Source organism: Caretta caretta, chromosome 8 (assembly GCF_965140235.1).
Source record: "Caretta caretta isolate rCarCar2 chromosome 8, rCarCar1.hap1, whole genome shotgun sequence".
Classification (NCBI taxonomy): Eukaryota; Metazoa; Chordata; order Testudines; family Cheloniidae; genus Caretta; species Caretta caretta.
In genome coordinates this window covers 57,925,295-57,953,114 of record NC_134213.1, presented here as the reverse complement: position 1 = coordinate 57,953,114, position 27,820 = coordinate 57,925,295, and the positions used below count along the sequence as shown (strand labels likewise).

General features: G+C 39.6%; 1 long non-coding RNA gene across 1 annotated transcript; it reads left to right on the top strand.

Moving 5' to 3' along the window:
- Nucleotides 1-22,147: 22,147 nt before the first annotated feature.
- On the top strand, nt 22,148-25,985 carry LOC125641006 (uncharacterized). The gene is made up of 4 exons (XR_007357959.2): nt 22,148-22,217; nt 24,313-24,341; nt 24,835-24,908; nt 25,878-25,985. It is a non-coding gene; the product is annotated as an uncharacterized LOC125641006 (long non-coding RNA).
- The last annotated feature ends 1,835 nt before the right edge of the window (nt 25,986-27,820 follow it).

The following is a 27,820-nucleotide window of genomic DNA, read 5'->3' as shown; positions in this document are numbered from 1 at the left end:
CTACTGCATCCAGTGGGGAAAAAAAGCAGAGGAAAGTTTTTACAGGACAATCTAGGTATTCCCTTCCATTCCAGGAAATCCATGTAAAGTGGAGTTCTGCTACCTGAGATGTACAGGTCCTCTTGCCCTACAAGAGGTCCAAGATCTGCACAGGTCTCAGGGGGTCTGTAGGGTTTAGGGGCAGGTCTGTAATTTTTTTTCTCTTGTGAGGCAGTGGGGCAGGGACACCCCCTTGTGGAGTTTCCTGACTACTATGTAGATGATGCACTCTCTAGAAGAATCCCAGCCTCATCTTACCTTGATCTATTATCCTGAGGAGGCCCATTGGTCTACTACTCCTTTTCCTCCTGGATCCCTTAGAGATGCCTAGCTGGGACATTCAAGGGTGGCTGGTTAGCCCTTCCCCCTTATCTGGAAGCTTGGAAATGTAGATTTGCTCCCCTCCTAAACTGACAGGAATCTTCAGGCCATTCTACTCCATATTCTGTAGCAACGGGGCTATCCAGCAGTGTATATGTAACCCTGGGTGTGGCGTTCTGTCCCATCTAGTGGCTCCAAGACCACTGAGAGAGAGATTAATTAGTTTGCTCTACACCCTTAGCTAACAGCCAGCTGGCTTTTAGCTCATGCATTAGAGGCACTAAACTCCAGAGGACCCAGGTTCAATCTTGCCTGCTGATGACTGGGGTCTACTGGCATTACATATGCATGTGTGTGTACACATTCTGGATTTTCAGGGACACATGGTTACTGTATGTATATGTAACAACTAAGGTCAGATCTCCACTAGAAACTTTTGCTGATATAGTAATGTTGGAAAGTAGGATGATTTATTACATTTCTATACTGGCAAAAGCCCTGTTATTCTGGCATAAAAGTATTTTTGCCGGTATAGTTTTTTTAACTCAGGGAACTGGCATAAATATACCAGCAAAAGCACTCTTTTTGCCCGTATAAACTATGTCTGCACTTGGAGGGCATGCTAGTGTAGACCTGACCAGAGATGGATCTTATTATAGGGCTATTTGAGGATGGTGGACACCTGGAGTCAATGAATATGACCACCAAATCAGTTAATTTGCTCTTTGGTGGGAGGGTGTAACATGAGTTTGGAGAAATTGGTAGTGAAATATTTCTCAAGCCTGGCAAAATATTCCAGGGGCAAGCCGGTTTTTCATAGCTCTGCGCTTCTAACAAACACTACATACATTTATATAAAAATTCAGCTCTCTTAGCTAGCAAGTCATCACACAATGCCTTGTTTTTTCTTGCTGGAATGCTCACAGTTATGGTCTAGCAGAACTACAAGTTTTTATGAATAAAAGTATAAACGGATTGATAAGGATTTGCAGTGGATTGTTTAAAAGTGATGACTTTTAGCAGTACTTGAACTGAATTAGGCATGAGAAAAGGTAGCTGAGAGGGAATCTAATCACATTATATAAGTATCCAAAGGAATGGATGGCATTCATCCAAGAGTTCTGAGGCAACTAAAGAAAGTAGCCAAGCAGCTACCCAAAATATTTAATTTATAACTAAATACTGCTATTATACCTCAGAACTGGAGGGTGGCCAAGACTGTACCCATCTTTCTAAAGGTACCTAGGAATGATTGACTGGTGAAATTTATTTCAGTACAAAGAACAGAAGGTAGAGAAAACTGTTAAAGGCCAATTAATTTGGAAAATATCAGAGGGGTAGCAGTGTTAGTCTGTATCCACAAAAACAATGAGGAGTCCAGTGGCACCTTAAAGACTAACAGATTTATTTGGGCATAAGCTTTCGTGGTTAAAAAACCCACTTCTTCAGATGCATGGAGTGAAAATTACAGATGCAGATATAAATATACTGACACACGAAGAGAAGGGAGTTACCTTACAAGTGGAGAACCAGTGTTGACAGGGCCAATTCAATCAGGGTGGATGTGGTCCCCTCCCAATAATTGATGAGGAGGTGTCAATACCAAGAGATGGAAAATTGCTTTTGTAGTGAGCCAGCCACTCCCAGTCCCTATTCAAACCCAAATTAATGGTGTTAAATTTGCAAATGAATGGTAGCTCTGCAGTTTCTCTTTGAAGTCTGTTTTTGAAGTTTTTTTGTTGAAGCATGGCTACTTTAAAATCGGTTATAGTATGTCCAGGGAGATTGAAATATTCTCCTACTGGCTTTTGTATGTTACCATTCCTGAGGTCTGATTTGTGTCCATTTATTCTTTTACATAGAGACTGTCCAGATTGGCCACTGTACATGGCAGAGGGGCATTGTTGGCAAATGATGGCTTATATATCACATTAGTAGATGTGCAGATGAACGAGCCCCTGATGGTGTGGCTCATGTGGCTGGGTCTGCTGATGGTGTTGCTAGAGTAGATATGGGAACAGAGTAGGCAATGGAGTAGGCAATTAATGTGGAAAGCAATTAATGTGGAAAGTACTTGGATACATATAATATGGAAGGGATAAAAATGTATGGGCCTGATACTTGATAACTTTCCTCACAATGAATAGCACTCTGCTCATAGATTTCAATAAGACTAATCAAACAAGCAGAGCTGGTTGAACATTTACTGTCAATGGGGGAAGTAGGGTTATTTATTTTCCCCCAAAACAGAAAATTAGATATTACTAAAGAAGGTGGGTTTTCTGTGGGTTTTTTTTTTTTTTGGGGGGGGGGGGGAGGTAGTGCTAAGCATCTGCTTTCCTCAAGAAATAGGTTTTTTTCAAATCAGAAAAACAAAAAATTAGATTCTTTTAAATGAAAAAATAAAAAAATTCTGCTGAAAATTTTGCCAGAAGTGAATTTTATTTAGTTTTCATTGAAATTTTTTGCAGGAAAAAAAAAAAACCAAAAACAAACAAACATGCTACTCACTCTGAGTGAATGTACCGTAATTGGCAGTGTGGCTATGTGACGTTATTGACATAAACTGTGACTGTATAAATCATTGTTGCAACCACTGTTATATATTTGCAGCAAATATTGTACAAAGGTTGTTGTGTGAGGTGTCTATAAAGAGGTTATGATTTGCTGGTTATGATTATGCTATCTGTATGTATGTATCATTTTTGTACTTAAAGTTATAAATATTGGCGATGTACTTGTATCTCAATGTGTTTTGATTCTAAATAGCCTCAGTGAAGCATTTGGTCAACTTCTTGAGAAAGGATTATTCTCAGTAATTGCCCAATCAAGAAACAACTGACAGTGGACTATGGGAGACACCAATCCACATCTGAGCTTTCTTGGGAACATTCCAACGAACACGTAAACAATAGTGTCAGCCTGTAAAGAACTGAGTCATGTCTGGCCATGTGACTTGCCCATCTGACTCCAAACTCCATCTTGCTGCTGTGATCTTCCACAGGGCAGAGAATATAAAAGGCCCTGGAAACCCCTCTATTTTGTCTTCAGTCCTGCTTCTGATCTCTGGAGGAACCTTGCTACAAACTGAAGCTCTGAACAAAGGATTGAATGACCCATCCCAGCTATGGATGTACTCCAGACTCTTGATCTGAACCTGCAGTTTATTCCATCACTGCTACAAGCCTGAACCAAGAATGTTGCCATTACTGTATGTAATTAATTCCATTTAACCAATTTTAGCTCTCATCTATATTTCTTTTATGAATAAACCTTTGGATTGTAGATTTTAAAGGATTGGCAACAGCATGATTTGTGGGTAAGATCAGACTGGTATATTGACCTTGGTCTGGGGCTTGGTCCTTTGGGATCAGGAGAACCTTTTTTTCTTTTACTGGGGCATTGGTTTTCATAACCATTCATCCCCATAACGAGTGGTATTGGTGGTGATACTGGGAAACTGGAGTGTCTAAGGGAATTGCTTGTGTGACTTATGGTTAGTCAGTGGGTAAAACCAAAGTCCTCTATGTCTGGCTGGTTTGCTGTGCCTTAGAAGTGAAGAAACCCCAGACTTGGGCTGTAACTGCTGTGCTCTAAGCAATTTTTTCCTGAATAGATACTCTCAGAAGTGTCCCACCAAAGGCAGCATCGTTACAGGCTACTCAGAAAATTTATCTGAATCTGGCCTTACATATTTGGTGAAAGTAAGTTACACCCTCCCTAACCTGTTGGAAATCTTTAAAATAACTAACAAAATAGCTGCTAAAAGAGAACAAGGCCAAGATTTTCAAAAGTGTCTAGTGATTTGGGGCACCTGATTCAAGACACTAAGCAAGCTGGATCTTCAGTGGGGGTGCTCAGCACTTTCTGAAAACAGGCCCTTTTTAGCTGACTCACACTGAATACCCCAAATCATTAGTCACTTTTGAAAACCTTGCCCAGTTGCATAGAATTAAGGCCCTCCATTTTTGGCTTTAACCAATTTTTACAAAAGCCATTATTCAGTTTTTATTGATTTTTCACCCAAATTTTAGAAGCACCAGAACTCCCCAAACCTGGCTTCTTGCTCTGGAAGGACAGATGGTGATTACTGAGCCACCATCTTTCCCTCCAGAGCAGGCCTAGAAGTGGAAGAGGTGGAGGACATGATGGTGCCATCTCCTCATGTTTCCTCCTCTGCCTCTTCCACTTCTGAGCCCTCTCCAGGAGAGATAGCAGCTCAATAACCCTGAGCAGCCCATGTTACCAAGCCACCATATCTCCTTCCAGAGCAGGAGTGGGGTCATAAAATAAACCACAGCATTAAAAACTGCTTATACTCTTACTTTTCTTTACTTGTTGGGTTTTATTTTCATCCTGACATAGAATCCTAGAACTGGAAGGAACCTCCAGAGGTCATCTAGTCCAGTCCCCTGCACTTGTGGCAGGACTAATTATCTAGACCATCCCTGACATGTGTTTGTCTACCTGCTCTTAAAAATCTCCAATGATGGAGATTCCACAACCTCCCTAGGCAATTTATTCTAGTGCTTAACCACCCTGACAGTTAGGAAGTTTTTCCTAATGGCCAACGTAAACCTCCCTTGCTGCAATTTAAGCTCATTGCTTCTTGTCCTATCGTCAGAGGTTAAGAAAAACAATTTTTCTTCCTCCTCCTTGTAACAACCTTTTACATACTTGAAACCTGTTATCAAGTCCCCTCTCAGTCTTCTCTTTTCCAGACTAAACAAACCCATTTTTTTTAATCTTCCCTCACAGGTCATGTTTTCTAGACCTTTAATCATTTTTGTTGCTCTTCTCTGGACTCTCTCCAATTTGTCCATATCCTTCCTGAAGTGTGGTGCCCAGAACTGGACACAATACTCCAACTGAGGCCTAATCAGAGCAAAAGTATTACTTCTCATGTCTTGCTTACAACACTCCTCCTAATACATCCCAGAATGATGTTTGCTTTTTTTACAACAGCATTACACTGCTTACTCATATTTAGCTTGTGGACCACTATGACCCTCCAGATCCCTTTCCGCAGTACTCCTTCCTAGGCAGTCATTTCCCATTTTGTATGTGCACAGCTGATTGTTCCTTCCTAAATGGAGTACTTTGCATTTGTCCTTATTGAATTTCATCCTATTTACTTCAGACCATTTCTCCAGATCATTTCGAATTTTAATCCTATCCTCCAAAGTTCTTGCAACCCCTCCCAGCTTGGTATCATCTGCCAACTTTATAAGTGTACTCTCTATGCCATTATCTAAATCATTGATGAAGATATTGAACAGAACTGGACCCAGAACTGATCCCTGCAGGACACCACTCATTATGCCCTTCCAGCATGACTGTGAACCACTGATAACTATGCTCTGGGAACAGTTTTCCAACCAGTTTTGCACCTACCTTATAGTAGCTCCATCTAGGTTGTAGTTCTGTAGTTTTTTTTTTTTTATGAGAAGGTCATGGGAGACAGTATCAAAAGCTTTACTAAAAATCAAGATATACCATGTCTACTGCTTCCCGCTATCCACAAGGCTGGTTAAAGAAAGAAAGAAAGCTATCAGGTTGGTTTGACATGATTTGTTTTTGACAAATCCATGCGGACTGTTACATATCACCTTATTATCTTCTAGTTGTTTGCAAATTGATAGCTAAAGTCTGCCTTCTTGAAATCCATTGTCTTTATTTTGCTCTTCTCCCTCTTACCATTTCTTAGAATAATGAATTCTACCATTTCATGATCACTTTCACCCAAGCTGCCTTCCACTTTCATATTCTCAACCAGTTCCTCCCTATCTGTCAAAATCAAATCTAGAACAGCCTCTCCCCTGGTAGCGGTCTCCACTTTCTGAAATAAAAAATGGTCTCCAATACATTCCAATAAATTATTGGATAACCTGTGCCCTGCTGTGTTGTTTTCCCAACAGATGTCTGGGTAGTTGAAGTCCCCCATCACCACCAAGTCCTGTGCTTTGGATGATGATGTTAGCTGTTCTAATAAAAAAAAAAAAAAAAAAAGCCTCTTCTACCTGGTTAGGTGGTCTGTAGTTGTCAAGGTTCCTTCCCCACTCTGAACTCTAGGGTACAGATGTGGGGACCTGCATGAAAACCTCCTAAGCTTACTTTTACCAGCTTAGGCTGAAACTTCCCCAAGGTACAAACTATTTTACCTTTTGCCCTTGGACTTCCAGTGGAAGTCCATCACCAAACGTCTGACCGGGTTTATTTTTGAGAAAGCGTTGTCTGGAAACGTCTTTCCCCCCAAATCCTCCCAACCTTTGCACCCCACTTCCTGGGGAAGGTTTGGTAAAAATCCTCACCAATTTGCATAGGTGACCACAGACCCAAACCCTTGGATCTTAAGAACCATGAAAAAAGCATTCAGTTCTTAAAAGAAGAATTTTAATAGAAGAAACAGTAAAAGAGAATCACCTCTGTAAAACCAGGATGGTAAATACCTTACAGGGTAATTAGATTCAAAACATAGAGAATCCCTCTAGGCAAAATCTTAAGTTACAAAAAGACACAAAGACAGGAATATCCATTCTATTCAGCACAGCTTATTTTCTCAGCCATTTAAAGAAATCATAATCCAGTGCATATCTAGCTAGATTACTTACTAAATTCTAGGACTCCATTCCTGTTCTTCCCCAGCAAAAGCATCACACAGACAGACTCTTTGTTTCTCCCTCCCTCCAGCTTTTGAAAGTATCTTGTCTCCTCATTGGTCATTTTGGTCAGGTGCCAGCAAGGTTATCCTAGCTTCTTAACCCTTTACAGGTGAAAGGGTTTTTCCTCTGGCCAGGAGGGATTTAAAGGTGTTTACCCTTCCCTTTATAGTTATGACAGTAGTAGGCCCCTACCATGACATCACCCTTGGGTTTTTTACCCCTTTTATCCTTACCCAGAGACTTCCAACAAATCTGTGTTCTATTTCCATCTCAATCACAATGCAAGTGTATACATTGTTAATATATAAATCAATACCTACTCCCTTTTTTCCCTGCCGGTCCTTCCTGAGCAAGCTATATCCTTCTATACCAATATTCCAGTCGTGTGTATTATCGCACCAGGTCTCTGTGATGCCAACTATGTAATAGTTGTGTTTATTAAATAGCATTTCAAGTTCTTCCTGCTTAGTCCTCATACTTCTCGCATTAGGATACAGGAATCTAAGATACTGATTTGATTCCCCCCACACCCAGTTCTGTCTTGTCTCTCCTTTATCCCTTCTCTAACAGCCCATGCCTCCCCACCCCCAGATTCCAAACCTGCTCCCAGGCCTCCATGTTGTTGACTTACCTGTGGGCTTTGGTCTCCTACCCCCTTTGAACCTGACATCCCCCAGTATACCCTGACATTTATCCAGAAAATTGTGAAGTTCATACTTTGCACTGATTTTTCACCTTTTAAAAAAAATTGCAATGAACACTGACAAATTCCTGGGAAATGTTAAACAAAATAAAATTTAAAAATGAAGGCCCTTACAAATAGTTTACTGTTCATAAAGACAGTTATTCACATTTTCAAAACTATGCATTATAATGTTAAGAAGTTAAATATGTCCTCTATATATTATGCCATATTTTGACTTCAGATCAGTTTTGACCCTTAACACCATATCCTATAATATTTGGAACATTTAGAAAACATAAATGCAGACATCTTTGTAATGGTTATTAGTCTCCCATGAAGAATTATTTACTTGTGCAGATTCTGACTGTAAAGTATACATAGCATTTTAGAAGGGGGTAGGGTCACAAAAAGAAACACATTCTTGCACAGAGAGTTTACAAGGCAAAAATATACCTAACCAGCAAAGTGGTGGGATGAGGCATCTACCATTGTTGAAATTGAAATAAACTAGTTCTTACTACTTCCCAAAGAAACCTTTTATTATTCAGCTTAGAAAATAGGAGGTGAATATATTTATTTGACAAGTGACGATAAAGAATCCCAAGATAACAGCTAAACAATTGAAAACAAAGACCAAAAGATTCCTTCAAGTTTGTTTTCACTACTGAGATCACAATAATAAATGATAATGTGATCTGTCTTCATTCACTTCAGGAGAGGAAAGAATTAAGAATTTTTTTTTTTGGTTCTTGGTTTTTGTTTTTTTTTAAAGAACAAGACAATATATCTATAATGACACTTTTTTGAGTAGTATCAGATAAATTCTTTATACTGTTATAACAAACTATGAACTACAGAGAAATGAGGAGTAATCAGACTGTAACAATTGCCTTAGGTCTTGTTTTTAAAATTATGTAATGCATCTAACAATGTCTAAGTGAAACATTCATTAAAAGCTAATGGTATTATTTTTTATGGAAAGAATACAATAGCCCCAGAAGATTTCTGCCATCAGGTTAACTTCGGAATTTTAATGGAGGGCCTAATTAGATTCCATTACTTGAAAGAAAACACAATGAAAGATTGAGACAAACTTTTGTCTCAAACTGTGACTCTTGCAAAGTGCAGAAAGCAAAGACAGACTGCAAGAGAGCTGAAAAATGCTCTTAGCTGATGTGTGATATTAATGTTTATCTGTCTAGATTTCCCCTATCACTGTAGTGTCTGAGTGCCTCTGAAGTATTTAAAAATAGAAATAACAATCCCTCTTTTTTTTTTTTCTTTCCTTCTCGGTCTGTAGGAGAACTAGTGGGATGATGATAGGGTCTTTTTGTTTGTTTTTATTACCTGTTCATGTTAATTTGTGAATGGACAGTTTGTTTATTGAAAGAAAGCTAAACTGAAGAAACTAGTGAGTCATTATGATTTACTTCATAAAATCGTGTAGCCTGTGCTCATTCCTCTGTCACGTGGCAGAGAGATCTATAGCCTCCAGCCAGCTCCTGTGAAAGAAAGACATTTTGTGCTCTGACTGGTGCAAAAGAGAATTACTAGTACGGACTAATGTTAATGTATGTAAAACACCTTATCCCTGTGTAAGCAACATGGCAAAATGGCGAGAGTGTGACTTGGCAAATCTGGATTAAATAAAAAGCACCTGAGCCTTTGCTCAAAATTCAGATGAAACCCAAACCAGATTTTTTTCTTTTTTGAGGTTTGAAAGAATTTGATTAATTCCCTTTTTCACTTCTGCGTGTCCCTCTTCCAGATGGAACCTGAAGTAGAAGCATCCAAAATACAGTGGGAAAAATCCACTGTTGGATGTGGGCTAACAAGAGCCTGTGCTCATGAGCCTTCCATACTCATTTGATTATTGCAGCAGCTCTGGATGACTTCAGCCCGGTTCAGATAAGCATGCCATGGCCTGATCCTGCATGCTTTTATCCATGTGAGTAATTCTTACTTGTGCAAATATTGTATTAGTAAAAAGGTATATTGCATATAAATCTATTTCTGAGATCTTAATCAGGAGAGGTCCTATTGTGCTATGCACTGGATAAAAACTTATGGTCAGTGGACGATAGGGAACTGGACAGGGACTCAAGAGATCTAAGTTCTATATGCAGCTCTTCTGTGTAAGATTTGCCATGTCTGTTTACCCTCCCACCATTTGTCTATACAGAGCTCTTCAGTGTGCAGAATGTCTTTTACCGTGTGTTTGTATGGTGAGTAGCAAAATGGCCCCACAGCTGGGGCCTCCAGACTCTACTGTGAAACAAATAAAATGACAATCCCTGAATAGTCACACTGTCTTCAGTAGGACAATTTGCATGAGTAAGGATTGCTAGATTGAACCTTCAACTTTTCAGTGCTTATCTAAAGCAAAGAGAGCCTCTTGTGCTTTGCCCAACAGCCATTATATATTTGAAGCCTGTTTATGAATATTAGTACAGTAACAAGACAACCATGCTACTAGAAGACTCATTATATTTTATTGCCATTTTCCATGATGCATAGGTTTGTATGAAATCCAGATATTATTCACAAGAAAAATGCTTTAGGATATTTTTCAATCCTCTCAAGGAACTTTCCATCTAGCAAGAAGAAAATATCCTGAAGCCTCCAAGTTATTATTACTCTCTGACTTATTGAATATTTTATAAGAATTCCACAACAGGATTGAAAATGTCTTCAAAACCCTGTGCATGAAGAATGATGCATTGATCAGAGGGCTGAGATCAATTTAATTCCCCTTAGTTATAAAATATAGACTAACTACAAAGAAACTTTCCCCAGCTTTTGATTGTCATATTTCATATTCTACTGAATGTACATAGGACAGTGTTCATGTATCATGGGAATTCATCAGCTGAAAGTTTTGTAAATATTGGCTAGAAGACCCTTCCCCCCCATTCATAATTCAGCATTAAGAAACAGATGTATGTGAATTGGCCAACAATGATTTGTATGTATATTGAATTTATGGTGATAACCTGCTCGGGGTTGGTTTGCACCACTATAACAGTAAAAATGATCATGTGCTTTCTAACAACAGAATAAATGCAATGGTCCTGATTATTCTCTCACTTAAGCCAATATAAAATGTGAGTAATTCCTCTGAAGCCAATGAAGATGTGTTAGTATAAAGAAAGCTTAATCAAGAACTATGATGACTGGATTTCTGAAACTACATTATCAAAGCGCATCCATTACAGCTGATAACCTCCCATGACAGAGATTCCAAAACTTCCTTAATTAATTTGTTCCAGTGCCTATTCATTAAAAAAATTAAAGGGTAAAATAAAAATCAGTATCCACATCTAACAGAAGAGCAAACTTGTGTTTGCACATCTTGGAAGGATCATGACTGGGTTTCATACACAACATACATTTGCCTTTCAGAAGATTGCTGTGGTTGTTGAGATCTGTCCTTTAATAGATTTAGAAATGTTACTTAAGTTATTTGTCAGTTATGATTAGCATTGACGCAACCATGGAATCAGCAAGCTAGCAACTTCAGCTCCTTCCGTTAGATGGTATAATAAACTATTTAAGCAATGCAGGTCTGAATACTTTGTGTAAAGAAGGAGAAGCAATTCAAAGGTTCATCCTTTACAGATCACAGACTCCATTTTACCAGCTTCACGTACAAATTCAGACATGCTACATTTGATTTACATCAAAAACAGGGCCAGATTCAATAAAAGCCACTAGCTTCTGCAGTGCAGTCAATGAGGAAAAAAACGCTTCCATTCTAATCCACAACCATGATCAAAGTCTTATTTGGTCATGTAGGTCATCTTTGTTAGTATACAATCAATCCCTGTACTACATAGAAATAGGTGCTTTAGGGGAAAAAAAGTGTTCCCTTAATAGGGGAAGAAGTATAGCTCAGTGGCTGGGGCATCAGTTTGGCATATAGGATATCCAGGCTCAGTTCCCTGTTCTGCTATAGCTTTCTTCAGTGACCTTGGTTAGGCAAGTCACCTAGCCTCTTCATGCCTCAGTTCCTCATTAGTAAACAGGTATGATAATTCTTCCCTACCTCACAGGGTCCTGAAGAGGAGGTGGGCCCTGCCAATTGACCCATCATGAAATGACAACCATACACCTGTATCAGTCACATAACACTCCTATTCTCATCAGAAGTCAATTTCACATAGTCATAACAGATATTCAGAATGTACAGTGGTTTGGTCACCATTACTAATGATGTCCTGTATTTTAGTAATATTATCACATAACCTTAAATGAAATTAGGAGACAAGTGACAGGTAGGGCCTTGATCAGGATGAAACTAGAATGAAAAAGGGCAAAACCTTCCATAGAGGCAATGGGCAAAGAACAAGATCAGAGTCTCTTTCATGGTCCACGGCAACGGTGTGAAACTAAACCACAAAATGACGTGCCTGATTTTCCATCTCCTTATGTAGTCATTTACTGAGCAAAGTGCTATTAATCCAGAATGCTATCATTTACACATTTTGCCCTGATGTAAATGATTACACCCGCTGCAGGAAGAATAGAGAATCAGGCCTAACATATTTAGGTATGTGGGCTGGGGAACATCAGAGTAACAGAGGGAAGCCTACTGTAAAGGAGCAAGGGCATCAGACTGGGCTTTCTTAAAGCAGGAAGGAATGCAGCACCCAAGATCCTGTGCTTGGTAACTACTGGTAAACATCTATTACTTTAAACAGGATCCCTCGAATTGTGCTTTAAAAAAATGTACTATGAGCTCCCAATGTTAGTAATAATATTAACCCCCAAAGTCTCATACTATACATGAGGTATTTTATTCTGTCATTGAGAGAGCAAAGAAATTTAAGTGGGATGATAATACAACCACTCTATTGCCTATTTAGATTGCAGACCCTTTGGGCCAACGGCTACTATAGGTTTGTACAGTGCCTAGCACAATCTCATTTGGGGCATCCAAGGACTACTGCAATACAAATTAATACATTTAAACTACATAACATTGAGGATGTGACACCAACCAATAAAGGCCAGGACATACCAAACTAAGGTGATCTCACACCATGTTTAATTCACTCCATTGCATTTAACCTCTGCATTGCATAACAGCTCTCTTTTCTTGGAGATCTGTCAGTTAGGAACAACTCAGTAAGGGCTTGTCTACACAAGGACATCCAGGACAGTTTGTCTGAATTAACTAAAGGTGTGAGTTTGAAGTGGAATAGTTAAAGTGAACTAAATCTTGCTGTAAAGATCTCCATTTAGAATTAAAGTGACCTTAAATTGGTTTTGCTTAATTCATTTCCAAAGTGAACTACACTCACCCAAATTAAAGACACTTTAATTGTTAATAATAGCATCCACACATAGATTTAATGAGTTTTAACTAATCCACTTCAAATTCACACCTTTAGTTAATTCAGATGAACTGTCCTGGACATCCTTATGTAGACAAGCCCTAAGTTTAGAAGGGAAGGAGAGAGGTATTGGAATTCCTTTGCTTCACTTATTTCACGGCTTTCAAATGTGATGTTAAGCAGCTTAATATACCTAGTATGAAAGCACCATTCTGCTCTGTAAAGCAACTCTAAAAATAGCACCCAAATGTTCCACATTTGTTCTGTCTCAGGGGTTGCCAGATCAAGTTTGCTCAATAAACAATAAAATAAAACAATATTGTTTTCTTTTCTAGCTGCCAGCCACACAAACGCATCCTGTGATTTGCCATTCCATCTCAATCCAGGCATCATCAGTAAGAAGAGAATCCATAGGCCCAAAATTCTGCCCTTCCTTACCACTTTTCTAGCTGGGATGCACAGGTGCAAATAAAGACAGAATTTGGCCCTGTAACTTGTTCTCTGGGGGCAATGATGAATCTGTGCAATCCACCACAAATGTGAAAATAATACAATTCTGATAATGGTGCAAAGAATTCAGCTACCTCCCCCTATAGCTATGTTGGCCCTGAACAGCTAACAGAAGTAAATTTGATTACACAGCCCCGACTTATTTTAGTCACCTAAGTCAGCAGATATGACTCTGGTTGCACAAAAGTAGTGTTCTGTTGAATAAAAAGGTGTTACCATTTCATCATTATCTTTCAGGCTAGAGCTGCACTTTAAAATATTATGTGTATGTCCTTAAATCAAAAACTGTAGGGAAGACAAATAATTTTACCTTTGTTATGACTGAATATATTTGACAAAGAAGGCTGATACCCAAGCAGTTGCTTTTCATTTCTGCACAGAGCTCTGATCTCTGCCTCTCCCAAAAGCACTTCACACAACGTAATCCAACTGAAGGGAGCTATTTAGGACTTGGAAGGCATCATATACAGTCTTAACCTTGAGGGTTAAGCAATCGCATATGCTGAAGTATGCTTTGACTAGAGCGAGGTTGTGATGCCTGAAATATGTGGAAAATGTACTTGCCTAGAAGGAGCTTTCTTGCTGAGTGAAGAGAATGGCAGATATTTGTAACACTTGGTACAGAATGGGTTCACTTAACCATGAATGCTACTTGAGTATATGCTGAAAATTATTGTTCAGATACATTCACTTCTTGGACCATTTTAGATAATGTATTATTCTTGGCTCATCAATAGGGGAAAAGTTTCTAGCAGTAACAGCTTTAGATACCTTAAAAACAAGAAATGCATTAGCATCTTTATTACAAATATAATTGGTTTTCTTTTATTTGTGACTGGGGAAAGGGTCACCAGTTAAAATACACCACTGTAAAATTTGCAATTTAAATTTCATTTCATGCCAGAGTGTAGAAACAGTTTACACAAATAGTATCCATTAATCATTAAAAAGAAAGGTTAGAGGTATACTTTGCCACTATTATTTTTCATATATGATTATTTATAGTTTTGTAATTAAATTTGTTTTCCCAAGGAAAAAGAATTAAGGCTTTTTGAAAGTGAAAGTACATTTTTACAACAACAACAAAAAGCAGAAATTTCAAATGAGCAAAGTGTGGGCTTTATTGCTTTGACCCACAAGGGCAACCACAATATTCTAGTTTATCACTTGCATGCATCTTTGATGCAAAACGCTATCACTCGTGCCAAATGCTGTGTAACATCTTTTGTATTCCAAGCTGCTGCCTGAACTCAGATTGCCAAGTTCTGTCACTTCCCATGCCAACCTCTCTTTCAAATATCTTTATTCAAGTCTCTTCCCATTTAACATTAAAAATATATAGACTTTGTGCTAGATCACCAGCTCCACTGAAGTCAATGGAGTTGGGCCATTTTACATCATCTCAAGATCTGGACCTTAAGGGGAGATTTTCTGAGGGACAGCCAGTTCTTTGAGATAGGGACAAAGAGGTCTTTTCTGTTGAGACTACATCAACTCTGAAATGCAAGGGAATAAGCTGTTATAAGAATTATCCAACCCAGGAAGGTGCAAGCTTATCTGGAATCCTTGGCCAAGCCACTTATTTAGGTGGCCCCTGATGAAATCTGCAAGATTCAAGGTGCAACTTTTCCTTCCACTCCAAATTTCTAAGTCAAGCCAATCAGGTGGGGCTGGGATTCAGTTCTGTGGGCATAAACAGGGTCTGCAATAGGCAATGTGATCAGAACTAGTGTGACTGTGTCTTTTGATGATGTACTTAGTCTAGGAATAGTGGATCAAGTTTTCCTTTTAAACAGGAGAAATGAGGAACCAGTGAGATACCCCAACAAGATCTGTAACAGAGGGGGAGAGAGAATCTATGGCCTTTGGGGGGGGTGTCTTCATTTATCACCATATGTCTTTCTCTCTCTGATGCTACTCCCTGATGGAGTGAGGCACCATTAAGTGGGGAATGGGCAGAGTCTTGATCCTGCTTTCCACTCTACGCTGGCCAATGCAGCTGAGCTGGCACAGGGCTATTGCAATTGCTGAGGTTATGACCCAGCAGCAAACTACTCTCTTCCCTCTGAGCAAGGAGAAGCGGGTGAAACATCATGGGGAAAAAAGCATCTTCTCTGGTGCTTCATGCCTCACAAGGCTATTTCTTGAATGGAGGATCTTACGTATCAGCCTTTGCTGATTGAAAGAAACAATTATACCCTAACAACAGAAATTTTACCCAGAGCTGTTTGTTTTTTGCTGTGCATCTTTGTGCTTTCATTTGGGTATTAAAAACAGCAAGGTGACCGTGATTTAATGTTTTTTGTAATCTGACTACACATGCTGGCAGAGGGAAAACACTGAAGTTTAAATATACTGTTGACATGAACTTGTTCTAACTTTTTTTCCCCCTCCATTGGAAGAAGAACATCAAATCAAATTTTATTTTAATGTACCAATTGGAGCAGAAAAATAGTAACAACTTCCCCTGGTTACATGGGAGGAAAGAATTATTTATGTTATTCTGGAAGAGCAGGCCCCAGCCCTTGAACTCTGTATGTGGTCTTCATTATGGCTTCTTGGCACCAGTCCCACTGCTGTCTTCTACAGACACCTCTTCAAAAATTTATGACAGCACAACAGGGCAGCAGAAGCCACTTGATTTCTGCATATTAACATATTCATTAAGCCACTCAATAATTAATATATCACTTGCATGAAACATATGGGTTAAATTACATCTTAGCTAAGACTATACAGGAAAGATCCAGAAGTATTTTGCTTCATTGTTTATTTTGTCAACATTGATCTCAACACAGAAATGGTAATAGATTATTGGAAAAAGCTACCTTCAGTCTTACTAACTCTTTAGCTACTTCCCAAGTGCCCCTTGTGGACAGGGGTGCCTCTGCAGTGCTTAACCCTGTTTTCCCCTTCTTCAGGGCTCCTTAAACTCCATATAGCTGGGCTCATCCACTCACAGCCCTTCCTGGGGTCTGATTTTTATATTAGCACAAAGTTCCAATAAACCAAACAAAAACAAATCTTCCACCCAGCCATAATCTGGGCACATCCTCTCCTTCCTGAGGTACTGGCTCATCAGTCAACTCCCTTCTTTGGGGATCAGTGCAGGAGACCTCCCCCTCTCACTGCAGCTTCACTCTTCAGTTCCTCTTCCAGCACTGCCTTAATGCCCTCTGACCCTTGATAGCCCTGGTGCAGCACTGCCCCTTTAACTGCATCACCTTGTGTCAAGGTTCCTCCCCCACTCTGAACTCTAGGGTACAGATGTGGGGACCTGCATGAAAAACCTCCTAAGCTTATCTTTACCAGCTTAGGTCAAAACTTCCCCAAGGTACAAAATATTACACCCGTTATCCTTGGACTGGCCGCTACCACCACCAAACTAATACTGGTTACTGGGGAAGAGCTGTTTGGACGCGTCTTTCCCCCCAAAATACTTCCCAAAACCTTGCACCCCACTTCCTGGACAAGGTTTGGTAAAAAGCCTCACCAATTTGCCTAGGTGACTACAGACCCAGACCCTTGGATCTTAAGAACAATGAACAATCCTCCCAACACTTGCACCCCCCCTTTCCTGGGAAATGTTGGATAAAAAGCCTCACCAATTTGCATAGGTGACCACAGACCCAAACCCTTGGATCTGAGAACAATGAAAAAGCATTCAGTTTTTACAAGAAGACTTTTAATAAAAAATAGAAGTAAATAGAAATAAAGAAATCCCCCCTGTAAAATCAGGATGGTAGATATCTTACAGGGTAATTAGATTCAAAAACATAGAGAACCCCTCTAGGCAAAACCTTAAGTTACAAAAAAGATACATAGACAGAAATAGTTATTCTATTCAGCACAATTCTTTTCTCAGCCATTTAAAGAAATCATAATCTAACACATGCCTAGCTAGATTACTTACTAAAAGTTCTAAGACTCCATTCCTGTTCTGTCCCTGGCAAAAGCAGCATACAGACAGCCACAGACCCTTTGTTTCTCTCCCTCCTCCCAGCTTTTGAAAGTATCTTGTCTCCTCATTGGTCATTTTGGTCAGGTGCCAGCGAGGTTACCTTTAGCTTCTTAACCCTTTACAGGTGAGAGGAGCTTTCCCCTGGCCAGGAGGGATTTCAAAGGGGTTTACCCTTCCCTTTATATTTATGACACCTTGGCATCCATGCTCAGCTATTTCAGTCATCGGAGGCCAACGATGCTGTGATAGACACACACGCAGATCTTTCTGCCTCTCCAAAATGTAATTCACCAGAATGCATCATGAGCATTGCTGCATGTACTTAGAATTGTTCAAACAAGTGTTTATATTTGAGATGTGCCTGAACCAAAACCTTGAACCTGCACAAGCCGGAGCTTTCAGGAAATACAGGTCCATCTTGGGTTTTAATAAAAAAATTTAGAGAAAGAAAATTATAAAAGGAGTTTTATTCTGGAAAGTTTACAAATAACCTTTTTGATAAAAGGAAGCACTAAGCACCCAATTCTGCCACCCTATCACACTGCAAAAATTCTCTGCTGCTGAGCCAGGAGCCTAGACTGAGCCCTGGCTCAAGATGAGTTCTCAGGGCTTTCAGGCTCTTTGCTGAAGTGCCTGGAGCTGAGCCCCAGCTAGAGATAGGGATTCCATGGCTTCTGGGCTCCTAGCTCTACAGCAAGACCTTGATAGATGCCAATCCACATCTGAGCTTTCCTGGGAATGAGATGTAGAAAACTGAGTCATGAATGTACATGTGACTTGCCCATGTGACTCCAAAACGCCACATTGAGCTGTGATTCTACATGGGCGGGGAGGGGTTTCCACCCACAAGAGAGAAATTATATAAACCCCTGGATACACCTTTGGACTTGGAGTTTTGGAGTCATATGGGCAAGTCTCATGTCCATGCATGACTCAGTTTTCTACTTTTCTACATTCCCAGGAAAGCTCAGATGTGGATTGGCATCTATCAAGGTCCATTGTTAACCAAGAACTCCCAATTACTTCAATAACCCCTTCACACTATGTTGACCAAATCTGCCTTGGGTGCTTTCTACAGCAAACATTTTAAATACAAACATAGAGCCAATGCTCATAACTTAAAAATGATACATGCATATGAATAGGATGAATACATGCAGAAGAACATAACCTTTGCAGAGATATGTTACATGGCATATCTAGCATAAAACATATTCCAGTTATGTCATATTTACACTCATAAGCATATTTCTATAAAGCATTATGGGGTGCAATGTTACAGAGGGACTTTCAGAAAGTCATGCAGCAGTTTAGCAGCAAAGCCAAGCCTAGAACTCCCATCTCTTGACGCCCAGCCCAGTGCTCTAGCCACTGGACTGCAGTGCCTCTGAGTGAGCCCACCCTCCAAACTTTTAGAGATTTGCACGTCACTGATGATTAGGGTGTGAGCACTAATCTCAATCCTAATGGCTAAAAATCCTGTAAGAACAGCAGTGTGCTATTGTCAGCCTTTAAGGAGCCCTTTTCAAACAATTCCCCTGCTCCCATTCCAGGCATAAGATGTGACTTCTTTCCTTTCTACTACTCAGGACTGAGGATTTGGGGATACTTAGTGTTTTTCATTCATCTTCTTATCCTTGCGCTGAACAATGAGTACAATAATAAAGTAAATTGCAAAAGATATTGGAGAAGTGGGTCGCTGCTATGTTATGAGTGAGAAGGGGAAAAAAAGATGAGATAAAAATGTCACTCTGAAACTGAGAATTTTCTGGGTTTTTTCCCTTTGTGTTTTACTCTGTCTCTTCATTATTAGACGTGTAAGTGATGTTCTTTTGAGTTCTCCCATGAATAGCAAAGCATATTATTATAACTTTGCAAATGGTACCAGTCCTTATAAACAATGCTGTAATCTATTTTGCAGCAAATGCAGATTTAAAATGTGGTATGAAGTTTTAATACACGAGATAGAGAACCCTACCGAAAGACTATGTAATGTGCTCAGGTTGTTCTAAAAATCCATTTACATAGTATTATTAGCTCTGAGAAATGAAATATTTCTGAAAGATGATTTAATTTCTCCAGGAGTTATTGGTCTGTGCTTGAAATGGGATATTGGGTTCTTTCCAGATGATTAATTGGGATGTAATGAATAGTGTCAGTTGCAGAACTTGTAGTGGGCACATATTAATAATATTAGAACTTAGGCATTTATTTCACGAAGTGTAATGACATCTAGGAAATAGGAAGAATACAAGTGCATTATTTAAAACATGATTTATGACAAATATTCAAACTGCAAACACATAATAGCTTTATTCATGTGACTAAGAATTTGCAAGATTGGACCCTACATTTGGTAGCATTAGATAGAGCTGGCTGGAGGATGACAATTCTGTTTCAAAATGTGGTTTCATTCCATACTGGAACAAACAAAGAACTGCTAGAACGTTTTTACAAAAACAAGAGCATAAGTGTCAGTCACTGTATAGCCTGGTGGTTAGGGCATGGCATGAGGTGACCTAGGATCAAGTCCCTACTCCTCCTGATTCAGAGTAATCTGAGATGAAGAACTCTGCTCTGAATCACAAAAGAGTGGGGTCTTGGACTTGTGTCTCCCACATCCCAGAACCCTGATCACTGAACTATAGAGTCACTCTCTTTCTCTCGTCTGACAAAAGTCTTGTGGAAACCAATAGACTATTTTAGCAAAAATGTTCCAACTAGCCCTTCTCTCAGAAGAATACACTGAGGTTTGTTTTATTAGTAGTAGTAGGAGCAGCATCTTTGGGATCTTTATGCTCTTCATTTTTCATCTTAGATTTTTAATAGGCTAACCACCTGTTAACCACAAAGCATTATTCTATATATATGGGAGGATGCTGACAATGTAATGATCCTCCACTGTCCATGACAAGAAACAGACACTACATTGCAAAAGTTTGGGTGAATGAGATTTCAATCTGACACATTATTGTGATGCTAGAATCATTTCATTTGATAAGTCCGGAAGAAATACTAAATAATTTGGATATAACTGCCAGTTCTCAGGGTACCAATTACGCCACAGTATATTCAATATTTACCTATAGACAAAGTTCTACTAATTAGAAATAAAACATCAAATACATTCCTGGAATAAATATGCATAGAAAAATAAAAGATAGTAGCATATTAAAATCACTTCCTTATCCATCCCTTGCCTAATGTAGCACAGGATAAGAATCTCCTATTTATTTCCCCCATCGACTTTAGAAACACTCTCTACATCAATAAAATGTAAGAATCAAGCCATAGTTCACTTGTGTCTCGTATTATTAGTTTTATGAAAACGATGCATGGGTTTTAAGGTCAGAGGGGACCCATTATGATCATCTAGTCTGAGCTCCTGCATAACAAGCCATACAATGTCACCCAGGAATTCCTGCATCAAACCCATAACTTCTGGTTCAGCTAGAACATATATCTTTCAGACAGGCAGATGCATACAATTTTGATTTAAAGATTTCAAGTGATGGAAACCCCACCACATTCCTAGGTAACTTGTTCTAATCTTTAATTATCCTAGCTGTTAAATTTTTCATCCTACATTGTCAGCCTGCAGCCATTGGATCCAAATAAACTAAATGTAATACAGCACATAGTAGCAGGATAATGACTTTGGAAGTGCAGGGTAGAATATGTCATGTTATCTATGTATTGGAAGTAAAGCTGTGTGAAATATTGATTGAAAACAAAACACAAAATCAGAATAATTTTATCATTAAAAACAAGATCCAACTAACCTAAGTGCCATGGGCTGATCTAGTCACCCCTGAAGTGACTCCTTGTGGCCAAGGTTGGGGAATAGCTGTGCCAGCCTGATTCGTCTTCATGTGGGTGCTCACTCTCTCCCCCCCACCCCCGCTTGGTCCTCAGGCCAGGTTACTGTAGATTACCCCTTCTGGGGGAAGAAGGGGTGTGTACCAAAGTCTCTCTATATCAACCATCCCAGGGAAGCTTCCAATTCACTGCCCTCAATATTGCCATTTCCCCAGTGGCTGGTAGGGGAACCCAGGCCCACCCTCTTCTCCAGGTTTCAGCCCAGGAACCTTATAACCTGTAGATAAGGTCTGTACTGTCTCACAATTTACTGCTGTTTTCCTAGACTGCTTCCTATGCTGCCTCTATCTTGTCCCTTCTCCCCCCTCATCCAGAGTGCCCTTCCTTCCAGACCAAGCTCCCTTCTCTCCCTAGTCTTACAGGGTGAATGCAAACCTCCTTCCTGTAGCCCCCTTCTGCCCTCAGCTACCTGGCTTTATACAAGCCCCGCCTGCTGCTTTCCAGATGAACTTTATCCTTTAATTGTCCTCACTGTTCCCTGAACTGCCTCCTCCAGGTGCAGCCTAGGCAGTTAATTGGCCCAACTAGCAACATTACCCCTTCAGGGGCTGCTGTGGGGTGAACACCCCATCACACCAAGTTTGTCTAATTTCAAGTAACCAAGTCAGTGACCTTTCCCTTCTTTCTCATGGGATACCTAACCCCCTTAATCCTTTGGCGCCTTCTTCAGCGGAAAGGGTGGAAAGCTGTAACCCCCACTCCTCTCTGACTGCGCCCTCTGAAGATCATCCTGGAAACCTGGTGGGCAGCTAGTCTACCTTGCTAATATCCAAGAAACCAAAGATGTGCAGTGAGTTAAATCAGTCCGCTCCTGAAAAACCAAGGTAACAACTTCAAAGACAAAATATTTGGACATAATTTTTTTTTTGGGGGGGGGGGTGAAAAATGCAGATTCAGTGATCCCACAATGTTTTGTGAATTTGTGTCACGTTTGCCAAATTGTTAATGTTGAAGAAAAAAAACAAAATTCAGAAAAAAGAAAGTCAAAATGAAAGTTTGACGGTTTTGAAAAATATTTTTATTTGAAACAAGTTTTGTGCAAAAACTTCCTTCAATTTTATTTTAAAAGTATTAAGAAACTGTAAAAACCACACAACATCAAAAGGAAACACTTTGTTTTTGGTCAAAGAAAATGTTTTGTTTGACCCAACATTTTATTTATTTTATTTTATTTTATTTTGGTACTTTAATTCATCAATTTTGTTTTCAGTTTGACCCAAACCCCAAAATATTTTTTTAAATTTTTCAGAATTGCAGGTGAACTGAAAAATCAGTTAGTCCCAAAGCTGTAGTTGTAAGTCAGCTTTCTCCAGTCGTCAGCTGCCAGCAAATGGCAAAGGGGAACCTGGATCTTGTAAGGGGAGGAAGGGCATAGTAGTTTAGATTAGTAGTACATACATTCCAGGGGGAAATTATGGGTGAAATCACTAAAATCAGTGGCAAAACTCCAACTGACTTCAGTGATGCTGCCTGATCTATTGATTATGTATTAATTCCAGTAGTACATACATTCCAGGGGGAAATTATGGGTGAAATCACTAAAATCAGTGGCAAAACTCCAACTGACTTCAGTGATGCTGCCTGATCTATTGATTATGTATTAATTCCCAGTCAGCATTCTGTGATTTGGCAGGGTTATGTTGGGGTGCCTTTCTCCCATAAAAAGAAAAGGAGTACTTGTGGCACCTTAGCGACTAACCAATTTATTTGAGCATGAGCTTTCGTGAGCTACAGCTCACTTCATCGGATGCATACCGTGGAAACTGCAGAAGACATTATATACACACAGAGACCATGAAACAATACCTCCTCCCACCCCACTGTCCTGCTGGTAATAGCTTATCTAAAGTGATCATCAAGTTGGGACATTTCCAGCACAAATCCAGGTTTTCTCACTCTCCGCCCCCCCACACACAAACTCACTCTCCTGCTGGTAATAGCCCATCCAAAGTGACCACTCTCCCTACAATGTGCATGATAATCAAGGTGGGCCATTTCCAGCACAAATCCAGGTTTTCTCACCCCCCCCACCCCCATACACACACAAACTCACTCTCCTGCTGGTAATAGCTCATCCAAAGTGACCACTCTCCCTACAATGTGCATGGTAATCAAGGTGGGCCATTTCCAGCACAAATCCTGGCTATTACCAGCAGGAGAGTGAGTTTGTGTGTGTGGTTTTTGGAGGGGGGTGAGGGAGTGAGAGAACCTGGATTTGTGCAGGAAATGGCCCAACTTGATTATCATACACATTGTGAAGAGAGTGGTCACTTTGGATGGGCTATTACCAGCAGGAGAGTGAGTTTGTGTGTGGGGGGGCAGAGGGTGAGAAAACCTGGATTTGTGCTGGAAATGCCCCAACTTGATGATCACTTTAGATAAGCTATTACCAGCAGGACAGTGGGGTGGGAGGAGGTATTGTTTCATGGTCTCTGTGTATATATAATGTCTTCTGCAGTTTCCACGGTATGCATCCGATGAAGTGAGCTGTAGCTCACGAAAGCTCATGCTCAAATAAATTGGTTAGTCTCTAAGGTGCCACTAGTACTCCTTTTCTTTTTGCGAAGACAGACTAACACGGCTGTTACTCTGAAATCCTTCTCCCATAAGTTACTAGGCCTTTTACCACAAGCTCATTAGCATATATGTCAATTAGTTACCATGGTATTCTTGTGGTTGGACATCTGCTAATATTCCTAACTTAAAATATCCAAATATGATATCAACTTGCATCTTGTGGTTACCTGTCAGCAGTTTAGTCATAATTGTGATATCTTATGGTCTCGGGTTATTCCTGGTTAGCTGCTTATGCTAAGCCTTAGGACTTCTTTAGTTTAGCGAAGTTATTGTCTTACAGGTCTTGAGGCTTGTAGGCTCATTGTGTTACAGCCTTACTCCATACCTATGTCTTATCTACAGGCTACAGTGGGACCAGGATTTCACTATGTGTAAGTAATTTTAACTGATTTAGGTTGAGTTTATCAATTCACTTGACCCTGAAATACAGATGTCCTTCAGCCTACACCCTGTGTCATCATTTACCTTAGTACAAAGTGAGTGCAAAGTGTGTATAAATCAGAATGGTAACATTTTGCACCCACTTTCAACCAATACAAATGACTGCACAAGGCTCAGAGCCCTTGAGAATCAGGCCCAGAGTGTGTAAGTGACATCAACTGAGAACAACAAAAAGTGTGTTAAGCACCTGTGAGCTCAAACATCATTCATCATCATCATCATCATCATAATTTGTGTTGCACTAGCACCTTAATCACAGACCAAGACCTCATTGTGATAGGTGCTGCACAAACATCAAAGAAAAAGATGGTCTCTGCCCCAACTTCCATGTTTTACAGAATGGCAAAAGCCCATGTCCATTTCTTAGGCTACACTACAGCCGGGATCGATGCTCTGAGATTGATCCACTGATGGTCAATTTAGCAGGTCTAGTGAAGACCCGACAAATCAACAGCAGATCACTCTCCAGTTGACCCCCTGAGGAGAAGAAGAGTAAGGTAAGTCGATAGGACAGTTTCTCCTCTCGCTCCCGCCATGTAGACCCAGGGTAACTTGAACTAAGGTATGTTGACTCCAGCTACATTATTCATATAGCTAGAGTTGTGTAACATAAATCGACTTACCACTGTAGTGTAGACATAGCCTTAGTTCCACACTGTGCTGAAACTGTTGTATTTATCTGAAAGACAATATGAGTGAAGTAGTATCTTTTATTGGACCAACTTCTGTTGGTGAGAGACAAGCTTTTGAGCTGCACAGAGCTCTTCTTTAGGTCTGGGAAAGGGACTCAGAGCATCACAGCTAAATACAAGGTGGAACAGTTTGTTTAGCACCAGTAGTTAACATATAGTCTAAGGGGCAATTCAAGATAAAGTGACTCATTTACACCTCTGCAGTCATAGGACAAAAAAAGGGGGTTAGTGGGTTATAAGTTGTTGTAGTAAGCCATATATCCAGTGTCTTTATTAAGACCGGAACCAATGAGAAGTCCTTGTGGCACCTTGGAGACTAACACATTTATTTGAGCATAAGCTTTCGTGGCATAGTTATGAATTTAAGCTGCCATGTTCATCTTTTGAGGAAAAGGACTAAGAAGTCAGATATGGAGTGACTGTTTTATGAAAAGTGTTCACTCGTAGGTAATCATTTTTTGTGTTTCTTATCATTTTTCTGTGTGAGTTCATTTGTGAGTGTAGCAATTCTCTAGTTTCTCCCACACAGCTGATTGGGGTATTTAATGCACTGGATAAGAAACACCACATTTGAACATTTGTATGCCATTCCATAGTTCTAGACATTTTGAGTTCACTCTATGTGGAAGATTCCTGGACTGCTTTCATGGTGAATACTTTAAGAGAAAAGTCTATAATTCTGTTGTATTAAAACCACCACAAAATGAATGTGAACTGTGACTATCTGAACTTGAGAATTCCATTCCTAAATTTGAATTCTGTTGTTTGGTTTAGGTGTGATCCCATCTCTGCTGCAATCAACTACTCTGAAAATGTCCATAGCCCATGTATGTGCCAGTGTGTGAGAGAGATCAGATGGTTGAATCATCTTGTCTTGTGTTATTGTCCCCAGTCCCACAAGTAGTTGTATCTATCCAGAGTATATTTGAAAAGAAAACGGTCATTAGCAAACATGAAGATTTGCCCACACTACTGAAGAAAATAAATCTTCTCTTTGTGAAACATGTTTAATATTAAAACAGTTTCCTGAACTCACATTACACTCTCCTCTGATATGTTCATTCATAAAGGATTACCTGTTTCCAACTGCATTTACATTGCTATCCTTTTAGCAATCTATAAACAGTACCGATAGCATAATTAATTGCACTTTTCCAGCATACATATGAGAAATCCTATTTAAACTGCAAAATGTTATCATCGTTGTCCCACTTAGAATAGCTTAGTATTAGTCTGTTAAAGATGCAGAGATTTTGGACATTGGTACTAAAGAAATCATTAGCTCTTTGTGCATTATTTAAATATCACAGATACTTAAAAATATAAATGAGGGAAATGCTTCCAGAATTAAATTTTAAAATGGTAACTAGAAAAATGATTAAATTAGACATCTGTAATTTAGTTAATAACCTGACTCCATTTCATTTCTTTAGCACAAACTTGATAGCTATTTTCCAGATATAATATTTTAGTTTCTCTCCTTGATTAACCATTACACAGTAGTATATTGCACTGCAAAAGTCTGAGTGCTAGTGATAATTATAATTCATTAAATATTGATCAAATTAAAACTCAGACTGCTTGGATGCCATTCATTTGCCAAGTATAAAAGAAAGGGAAATTTTATAACTTGCCAATAACTTCTAGTAGCTATATAAATAAGCAAACTAAAAAAACCTGAATATATGAATTCTTGATAATATTCTCAGTGAGAAAATTGTCATATTCAAATTAAAAAATCAAATCAAAACTGAGTTTTAACATGGGGAAGGCCAAGGAGATTTCATGACCTTGCCCTAGAAAAAGTGGAGTTTAGCTGGTCCAACCACCATCTTAATTCAGAAACACAGTAGAAAACAAAGTGTACATAAAAAAATTCTTCTGTTTTCGAACTGCTAAATGCATATTGATTCATATTTGCAGCTGGGAGATTTGCACACATTATTTCATACAGACATGTTTTCCAATTTACCCTTGTTTTACAGTTTAAAGTCAACATTGTTACTTCTGCTCTGTATTGATCTGGTGCACAGTCCATTGATGAAAAGCCTCTCACTGATTTCACTGGACTTTGGTCAGGTCTTAGGGCTGAAAGTTGCAAAGTTCAGATCATCCTAAATTCCCACGGACTTCAGTGAGAAAAACTTAAGAGGGAGTTGAGGATGCTCACCATCTCTGAGGGTTCTGCCCTTAACTTCCTTACTCTACTTATTCTTGGCTGCATGTGACACATTGGGTATGTCTATGCTATATCTGGCCACAGTCAGCTGACCAGGCTCAGGAAGCTTGGGCTACAGGGTCTATAAAATTGCCGTGTAGACTTTCAGGCTTAGGCCGGAGCCTGGGCTCTAAGATTGTGTGGGGGAGTGGGGGAAGGTCTCAGAGCCTGGGCTCCAGCCCAAGTCCAAACATCTACATTAATTCTATAGTCCCACACCCAAGCCCTGCGAGTCTGAATCAGCTGACCCAGGTTCTGAGACTTGGTACTGCAGATTGTTCTATCACAATGAAGACATACCTTAAGCCAGGGCTTTGACCCAAGCCTCCTTTCCATTCACACACAGATCAGTATGAATCAGATCAACAAGCACTCAAGACCCGGGTCCTATGATCCTACTAGGGGGTGGGTCAGAATCTCATTTTTCAGTGTAGATACAGCTCAAGCCATAGACCCAAGTCAGAAGGTCTGCACTGTGTTGTATGGCATTTCAGCACAG